Here is a 10,707-nt window from a genome sequence, read left to right as displayed (position 1 = left end):
GTAATAGAAGAGGTGATCTTATGAAGTCCTATGGTAGAGTAAAACATTCCCTGATATGGTATATTGGGAGATTATTTTAAAAGTCAGTCTGATTGCTCTTCTAAATAAGCCTTTTAATGTACATTGTCGTTGAATTATGATATTAATTGTTTTCAATAGCTAACCCTGTGTTTTGTGTAATATTTCTCTTTCTGAGCACATATGACCCTGAAGTTTTATGTTTTAGTTAGTACAAAATAATTTTTCTTTGCTTTGGTTTGCTTTGGTTTCGGTTTGTTTTTACAACTTAAGTACACTGGTTGAGCCAGATAATATTTTTACAGTACATTTACAAATAAATTGCAATATATTTCAAAAGACAGAAAAAGGCCACTAATTCTCTAACCAGCAGCAGAACCAAAACCACTTCTAGTGTAATAATTACCTAAAAGAAACATTTATTAGTGAAGGGACAGATCTAATTATCACATACGTATTTCTGTATTACCTCTCATGTCTGCTCCAACAAATAGTTACTTACACTTGTCCATTAAGTGGGCAATCTCCAAAAAGAAGAAGAATTACAAACCTGTGAGTAGTGATTAGCCACTTTTCTGGAAACTAAACATAATTTTAAACCTTTTTTTTTTTCATTATGCATACTCAGCTCAGCTCATGCTGTTAAGTATTAGTCTATAGTGGAGGGAAAAAAAGAGAGAAAAGGTCTTTCTTTTTCTATTATAGCTTGAGACCCTAAAGTGACCCATAGACCAGAATTTTGCTAAGCTTTTCATGCTATCAGGAAAGGGCAGCCTTAATAGCAAAAATGTAGGTATCCGAGAATTTCCACAGACATATACCTTGGCACCACCAGGCAAGGTGCTGGGGATTTACAATACCTGTGAGGCAGCTAATCACGGGTATCTAGCAATGTGTCTCACTCGCAATGCAGTTTGAAATTGTCACAAAATCTTTCCTCAGTTATTATTTCACACAAAAAAGTCTCTCACTGTATTTTAAATGTTTCCAAACCACTGTAATTTCATGATTGCAACTCAGCACAGTTGATAACATACTTGTCACTATATCTGCCAAAGCACTCATATTCAGATTCTCTATTATGATCTGCCATAACCTTTTAAGTCAAAGCAGCTAATCACATTTAAGTAGAGTTAGCAGATATATAGCCTAGACTGAAGTATATCGACCAAAATATATTTATTTTTAAACCATCACCAAAGTACCCACTGAAAGAAATAGGAAACAGGTTTTTAGCTCCAAATAGCACACTAAATCCATGTCATATGTAAGCCATAAGTATGCAGACACTGGAATGTTTCAGTAGCTACCTGGAATAAGAAAAAGGTATGAATGTAAAATTAAAAGGAATGCAAGTACTGTCATTAAGATGGAAGCATATCAATCGTTGTGTCTGTTAATGTCTAGTGAGTAACTGGAGGGAACACATTTAGCACTATTTTGTGTTTAATGATAGTAGCAATAGTTTTATTCTTTGAAAAGAAAGGAATTATTGAGGAGGTTTTGCTATTTTTTTAATGTTTTGAGTTTAATGGTTTTATTGGTCAAAATTATTTCAATAGGAAATTAGTTCTTTATATGGTACCATGAAAAACAAACATGATTGTTTCTTAGAAACTGTTATTATTTTCTTGATGACTGATATTTATTTTCACTTGCACCACTTCACTTAAATATTTTTATCTGTATTTTCTCCCATGAAAAATAACAGCCTCACAGAACATTTCTCATGTGCAGTGTCAGGAAATCAAGGAGGGGAAAGCCTGTTGCAGCTCCCTTTTGAAAGTACTTTGATTTTTTGTCTGAATTGTGGGATAAACCTATCTTAAGAACCAAGGATAAGGTGGAGCAAAATTAGGGAGAGACTGTCTCCATCTTTTATACGACCTTGTGGTACTTAAGGAATTTGCAGGTTAAAGAGACTATCCACTAAACAGACCCTGTCTTGTATGACCACATTAGTCCATGCACAGAAAAGTTAATGCATAACAGCATTAGTTAGCTCTTCACATGTGTTCTAATTCCTAGACTTTCACATAAATGTGATATATATATAAAAAAATATAAATATCACAGATTTGTATGTCAGCAATAGTACTGTCACTAATACTGTTTCTTCTACCTCAGGTCTGCTTTCACTTTTTGGAACTTGAAACTACAGGGGGTTTTTATGTGTTTTGTGGAAAACTAAAACTGAAATTAAAGCAGAATATATTTGTATTGGGTTCACATGGTAAGGTTTTGGTAGTGGGGGTCTGCAGGGGGGTCTTCTGTGAGAAGCTGCTAGAAGCTTCCCCTGTGTCCGATAGAGCCAATGCCAGCTGGCTCCCAGATGGACCTGCTGCTGGCCAAGGCTGAGCCTATCAGTGATGGTGGTTGTGCCTCTGTGATAAAGTATTTAAGAAAGTGTAAAAAAAAAGCTGTGCAGCAACATCTGGGAGAGAGGAATGAGAAAATGTGAGATAAGCGACCCTGCAGACACCAAGGTCAGTGAAGAATGAGAGGGAGAATGTGTCCCAGGTGCCAGAGCAGAGATTCCCCTGCAACCTGTGGTGAAGACCATGGTGATGTATATTGTCACCTGGTAGCCCATAGAGGCTAACAGTGGAACAGATATCCATCTGCAGCCTGTGGAGGAACCCACATGAGGGCAAGTGGATGTGCCCTGAAGAAAACTGCAGCCCATGGAAAGCCCATGTTGGATCAGATTCCTGGAAGGATCTTCAGCTCATGGACATGAGTCCACACAGGAGAAGGTTTCCTTACAAGCCTGTGACCCTGTGGAGGACCCACACTTGTGTAGTCTTTTCCTGAAGGGCTGTACCCTGTGGAAAGGACCCATGCAGGTGCAGTTTATGAAGAACTGCAGATCATAGCAAGGAGCCACATTGGAGCAGTTCATGAAGGATAGTCTCCCGTGGGTGGAATCCCATGCTGGATCAAAGGAAGGAATGGCAGAGGTGAAGTGTTATTAATTGACCACAAATGCCATTTCCCATCCCCCTGCATTGCTCAGGGGGAGGAGGCAGAAGAGTTGGGAGTGAAGTTGAGCCTGGGAAGAAGGGAGGGATGAGTGAAAGGCAGGGTTTAGATTTCTTCTTATTTATTGTTATCTTAATCTGTTTAATTGACAATAAATTAATTTCCCCAAGTTGAGTTTGTTTTGTCTGTGACAGTAACTGGTAAGTGACCTCCCTGCTCATATCTTGGCCCCATGAGCTTTGTTGTCATGTTTTCCTCCCCCTGCCCTATTTAGAAAGGGAAGTGATAAAGTAGCTCAGAGGACACCTGGAGGCCTGCCAAGTTCAACCCACCACAACACTGCAAATAATTTTTGAAGTGGTTTGAGCCTGTAGATCACTTTTTTTGTTCTGTTGAAAAGATGATGCACTTACTTTTCATTGAAACATCACCATTTCATTTGAAGTCTTCACTTCTGGAAAAGAAACTTGTAATTTGCATTATTATACAACGTCTTAGGATGTTGCATTTGTGTCTCTACTTCAAATTTTACTTATATATTCATTACTTAATGACATTGTTTCATCACTTGGTTCATTCTAATGTAAACCATTTGCTTCTGAAAAAAAAGAAAATATAGTTAGTAGTCTATATAATTCAGAAATGATCATAAATTACTCAATTTTCTGTTTATCAGTTGTAATCAGTTGCTGATGAGTTTTAACTATCCTTTTTAGCTGTATCTTTCATTGCTTGTATGTAATGATACAAAAAAAAGATGTGAGGAGTATTTTTTTTTTCATATCAAGAGAGGTTTTATGCTGATGGACATTAAACAATATTGTAAGCAGAAAAGACAGAACAATGTTTAAATTATTGTATAGCTTACACTTTTCAACAACCAAGGTAAAAATAAAGAGGACATCCTTTGACCTACTGTTGAAAATATTACAAGTGAAATATCTCCAAAGCAGCAGGGGGCTTAAGTGGTTACGGACCACATCTGATTTATTTTTCTTTGGATGTTTCTTATCTGCACAGACTGTGCAAAGTGCAAGTTTTTACTTCAAGGTCTTGCTGAGGAAAAACTTACACCATCTTGGAGAAGGTTCAGTTCATATGGATTTAAAGGTAAGCTTTCATGTTTGTCTAAACACAGGCATCTTTTTTTCATTCGAAATGTCAGGAATTATCTGAAGTGAAGTGTGCAGATACCAAATAGAGCTTACTAGGTGTATCATGCTCATTCACAGCAGGGCTTGAATTCCAGGTGGGTTATGCAGGGGTGTCTAAACCCACAGTAGATATTTCTGTATAAGCAACTGAAATGAGTGCTGAATACCTTCTGCATGATTATATATAATTTCTGAGAATCCCAGTCCAACCCTGCGCTCTTGATTTCTTATTTATTATTTTTAATAGTAGGAATATTAATAATAATATTTTAAATAGCAATTAAAAGTAATATGGGAATAGAAGAAAATACTTAAAAGATCAAAGCAAAGATGAATATGAAGAACAGCTCTTTAGATCTTTGAGTAGAAAATAAGACAGGGTATGGTCAAAATTGTGCTGAAGCAAATGTTGCAGACAGCTTCCCTATAATAGCCTTGCACAATGTTTGGTCAGATACAAATGCACATTCTTCTTCATGATATGGTTCTTTTGAAAAGTCAAGAAAATTTTGATATCTTTAGCTGTAGTTAAAGGTATTAGTTATGCTAGGGGAATAAAAAAAAAGATCCATTTTGATGCTCAAAATGAGGGATGGGTATTCAATATGAGAATAACAATACCCCAATAGGTCTGAGTTGAGCTTCACTGATCAGCTGTTTCTATCCCCTACACACACACACACCCCATTTTTTTTCCAAATCAATCTATTTCAAATTGTTCAGTGTGATTATGTTACTGGAAACAGTAGAATAATTTCAGGTTTAATTGGTCTTTTAAAGGTTTCTGCTTCTGTTTACAGACCATTAATGTTTAATGGAACATTAGCTAAAACCAAAAAGTACAAAAATGGGTGGAAAAATCAAAGACAGAATTTATTCACATGTAGATAAGCACTGAGTAAAAGTTTTTGCACTCATTGTTTTATATAGTCCTTAATACTCTGTTTAATGAAAACAAGTGAAAAAGCAAAGAAATAAAGTCTTATTCCCTATTTAATTATTTTTCTTTATTCCTTGCACAAACTTCAGCGTGAGTGTAATATATTTTTTCTCATTGTGATTTGTCAAGGTTGTCAAAATCTCCAGAGCCAGAACTGTAGATGCTTTATTTTTATGCTTTTCCCCTTTTCTTAAAAAAAAAAAAAAAAAAAACACTTTCAGTAGGAACCAGAGTAAAAAAGCAGTTAAAATCATCATCGGAATAAATGAAAATGTATTAAGCACTCATGCTAATATTGTATATAAAATAGCTTTTATTTACAGCCATAAAATAAAGCAGAAAATAGCCAAGTAAAAATGTGTATTTTTATGTAGAAACACAACTTGACTATTATTTGCTATTTATCTTTGTGAGTGAAAGACAATTCAGTTTACAAGTGGGAAACACTATGAAGAAATTATTAGTTACTGCACTATGAAAGACAATAGGCTGTCAGTGATTCACCATGGGTAAAATGTAGTCTGCTACAGAGAGCCAAAACACTTGCATGTATAACATACAAGCTCCACTTCAGTTGTATTCTAAGGGTTTTACTGGACATCAGATGGAGCATGGGTTTTGTTTTGCATTTCTGAATGGGGTTGCACTCCACCTGAGAATACCCTAACTCCATCCTGTGCAAGGTTTTATATGCTGATCATTGCTGCTGTAATACGGTGCATCTGAGCAGCAGCGCACTAAAGGCAGGAATAACAGCCGTGTTGTGCAAGTTTTGTCATTTTCTTCTCAGATATGTTTGCAATGCAGTTGTTTAGAGCTATTATTTTCAGAAGTTTATAGGCAGATATGAACTTTGTCATCTGTTTATTGCTGTACATAATGGAGATGCAATGTAAATTACAGAGGCAAAGTCAAAGAAAACAACCTCAAACATGTTGCAGAGAGTAGTGTTATTTCAGATGTTTCATAATTCTCTGGGAAAATTATTTTCAAATAAACTGCACACCTAATGAAGACTAGCTTCTGGAAAGCTGGGACAAAGCACTATGAGCTCTTAGCTTGTTACTTCCCAAGCGCTCGTTTCTCAGGGTCTGGGACAAACATTGTGTCAGTTACTTTGCGGTGCCCAAAGGAAATGGTAACTATTCCCATAACAGTAACAGTTGCTCAGTTTATTCAGATTACCCCCTCTGCCTCTCCTTCCACAAACTGCTAATGGTCCCTGTCACCTTCTCCGTGGTGACCCTATGTCCTGTCACTTTCTCTTGACACTTTTCAGCTTCTTATAACTCTTATCACTGCACTGACCTACTTCCAACTCTGGATCTAAAAACCACCCTGACCCCACTGAAACACAGGCAACATTCAGAAATGGGTTGTTGGTGATGAAAATTCACAAGTCAATGACAGAGTTGAATGAACTCTGGAGATACATTTATTGATGTGCTTTTATTCAGCACCGGCAAGACGAAGTCACTATGACCAAGTAAGGCACATGGAGGTCAGGCCCAAACCTGACAGGCACAGAGGGGACTGGTGGTCCAGAAGGAATGGCTGGAGAGAGAAAGCATATAATGAAATGCAGCAGCAGTTCAAGATTGTGCCAAGTAAAACACCTCCTGCAGATCAGCAAGGGATATCTATGTATATCTGGCATTTTGCTAATCATAAATACTAAATGAAACTCAAATTCATTAGACAGGAAAGCCGTAAGAGCATCAGGAAAGGAAGCTTCTGTCTCAGAATGCATAGCTAGAGAGGATAATTGACACAAGCACAAGCAAGCATATCCTTCATTGAATTTTCCCATTCAATGGTCTCTTCTTCCTTCTATTCCCATCAAAACATTAATTATTTTCAATATGGACAGTGCTTCCAAGTATGGGCTCTTAAGGGTATCTGCAGAAGGAATTTTGTTGTTCTAGGTATTTGAAAGTGGTTTAGGACTACTTGAGTTTGTTAATTTTAAGAGATCCTGTAGCTGCAAATGTGAACACAGGAAGAGAGCCAGTTCTCATTTTGTAGCTATGTGAAATAAAATTGACTAAAGTAACAATCCTACTATTAGAACCAAGAGGAGTGTTTTACACTGCACTGACATTTTCTCTTTAGATCCTAAGTAAGAAGCTACAAAGGTTCAGATCTATATCTTTTTACAGAACTCAGCACAGGAAGCTCCACATAAACCATATTAATGGGATTATCTTTACCTAAATGTAAGAGTATGCTTACAGGATTAGTAACAGTAAGCTGTACAGGATGTATAACAGGCCCATGATACTGGCTTAGATGTCAAGAATTATCCCAATTTTAACAAAACTGAGAAAACACAAAATATTTCTTCTTTTTATATCCCCTTTCTGAACAAATGGCAATATGTACGTTAAATGGTTTGGGGAGATTTCTCTACCAGCCTATAAGCAAGAAGCAGGTGCTGCCTGGCCATCTGACTGCTGCCTATCTGGTAAGAAGCTGAGATAAAACTACTTTTTCACTGGATGCATTGTAAACACCAGCTTTCAGCTACTAGTATTACAAAACTTGTAGAAATGCCATATCTTTTAGGCTTGCAGCCCTCTTGTGAAATTTATCTGCAAGTGGCTGATGGACTCGCAAGTCATAGTGACAAGTGGACAGGCTGATGGATAGTGTAATTTCATATGCTTTTTTTTCCTTGCAAACACACATCACATCTAAAAAAAACCACCAAAAGCAAAACTTAGGCCCACAGAAGGGAAAACCCAAACAATTACCAATATATATATAACTAAAGTCAAAAAGTGGACAAATGCAAGTGAAAATGCAAAGAGGAGAGCTAAATCATGCAGTCTCCTGGATGTCTAATGAATTGCCATAAATGTTAAAGCATACATGACATTTTCTTTTCACATTTTGTTACATTTTAGCTGGTACTTAAACCCTATGTGAATACATTTGCTTACACAGATCTGGTACCAAAAGGGAATAAATACCTAATAGAAATCTTCTCAGCAGGGGAATATTACTTCATCCAAACCCCACCAGTTTCAATGGAAATTTTTACAATTCACTTTACTTTTGATAAAGCCACATATCCACATGTAACATAAGAAATGTGTAAAAAAAAAAAAACACACCAAAAAAACAAGTTAATTAAACAGTAAGTATGTATCAGGATGTCAATAATTCCTTCATACAAATTATTTTCTTCATTGGGGAATCTTTCAAGTGAAAAACAGTTTACTGATGCAGAACACTGAAACCTAATCCTTTTTAGCTAACAGAGTTGTGAGTTTATCATTGTCTGAAAAAGTACATTTTGTACTGACTATGTAGTAACAAAGTGAGTCTGTTTATTATTTAGGTTTACTCTAGACTAAAAGATAAAATTAACAGTTAACAGGATAGTCTATCCAAACACATGGAATCTAAATAAAATCTCAACACATCAAGATGTCATATACCAGAAAGACAGTAAGGGAGATTTAGTTAATTTTATTTTGGGCATGTGATTTTGGGGTGAGATTGATTACTAGAAGGCAGGCATTTATTGGTTTTTCTATGGGGTATCTTTTCTAACCACTGTTGCTGCTTCAGAAAAGCTCAGGTTTCCTGTAGGAGACATTGCTAGATACTTCTAAATATCTCTTTGTAGGCAGATAAGTACCAAACCAGCAGGTATGAGCTACGTGAATTCTACCTAAAGGGAGTAAATATTAGGTGACAATCAGTCCCAAAGTTCAGTTTCAAGGCCCAACACATCCATAGCCAGATCATAAAGTTTGCCTGAGCTCCTGAAATATTAATTTGTTTATCCTTATCCTTCCAATATTTTTCCATGTACACCAAATTGTCTGGCCTTTGGCCAGGATCATTAGATATACTTTGAGCATTAACAACAAAAAAACCCAACCCAACCAAAACAAAATAAAAAAAAAAAAAATGTGTGTAACCTTATTGACCATATTGCTGAAAGATTTTTTTCCCCAGTTTACTGTTTCTCAGTAAATAAAACATCAGTAAAGGTAAAAGTCTTTCAGATATGCGGTTGCATTTGGACACCCAGGAATAAAAACCTTGTATGCACATGGTGTATCGAATGCATATGGATGGTCAGGTTGGAGATTGGGTTGGTCCAAAAGTCATTGAAGATTTTATGTGTGGAAACCTAGATGTTTTGAATTAATACTTGTTCTTACTTAAGAGTCTTTCCCTTAAAGCTTCACTGCTTTTCTTCTGAGAATTTACTAGTTTTCTGGGTTTAGTTCTACTAAATTACCTATTGATAATGAAAGATATTTATTTTTTTCCTAAGTATATATAAGGTTTCCTAAAGCTTCATGTATATTTTTGAAGCAGGAGACAGACACAAAACCATTACCCTGAATACCACAGAGGGAATAATTTAATAAATCACTCAGTTTTTTTCTGAGAAATAAGTTTTCCCCAGACATCAAAAGTAATGCTTATTATCTGGTCTTTGAATACCTATAAATTATATATATATATTTATATATGCCTGAAAATAAATTGCTTATTGGAAAACACCAGCTGACAATACCAAATCCATTAGAAGAGCAAAACACAGGGTGTGTATGTGTACATGTATGAGTGTAGATACGTTTCATGGTTTAACTCCAGCAGGCGGCTCAGCCCCACGCAGTCATTTGCTTCCTCCCCCATAGCGGGATGGGGGAGAGAATCAGAAGAACAGAAGTCAGAAAACTCATGAGTTGATATAAAATCAGCTTAACGCATAAAGTAAAAACTGTATGCACAAGCAAAGCAAATTAAGGAATTCATTCACTGCTTCGCCTCAGCAAGCAGCTGTTCAGCATCTCCAGGAAAGCAGGGCTCTATCATGCACAACTGTTACTTGAGAAGATAGACACCACAACTCTGAATATCCCCTCTTCTTCCTTCTCTGTTTTTGAGGATTCTTGCTCAATACACACATATTTACATTGTAGCTAAGTACGCTCATTGCTTGACACCATATTCTGCCTGTTATCTTTACTACTGTATTACTGAGAATCCTAGACCCAAACAGTAGCAAGTACAAGCAGGTATGAAATCTGCATCTGACTCTAAGCTTCACTATCACAGACTGGGGCGTTTGCCTTGGTTAGTAGGAACTGTGTCCTAAGAAGTCTGTAGAATGGGTTCATTTATTCTGAATGTGCCCGAAGCCTCTGGCTGTGCTACAGTGAGTAAAGTCTTCCTGCTGCACTTGAAATATTGTTTCACTTGTACTAAGAACATCATCAAAAAGTTTTCTACCTCTGGGCCTTGAGCACAAAGATCAGAAAAGGAGAAAACAAGATTCTGATAAGATTCTTATTTTGACCTTGGATATCTGAAGTATAAAGATTGACAGATCGCTGCATTCTGGCCAGCATGAAGAGTTCCTGTGCTTAGTACAAAAGCAGAATTGAGCACATTTTGCCTGCTGCTTCTAAATCATCTCAAAATTACATTAGCATATTGTGTATTTATTTATTTTTTGAATGTGCTGTTCCTAATGGCCATGATGGGAGTAGCACTGTGAGTAATCTGACTAAGAAGTCCAGCTGCATAGCTGCATACTATGAAGCACTACTCGATTCGTCTGGCTACAGCAGGCGCTGACTTCAT

This window comes from Falco cherrug, chromosome 2, assembly GCF_023634085.1.
Source record: "Falco cherrug isolate bFalChe1 chromosome 2, bFalChe1.pri, whole genome shotgun sequence".
Lineage (NCBI taxonomy): Eukaryota > Metazoa > Chordata > Aves > Falconiformes > Falconidae > Falco > Falco cherrug.
This window is presented reverse-complemented; position numbering follows the sequence as displayed.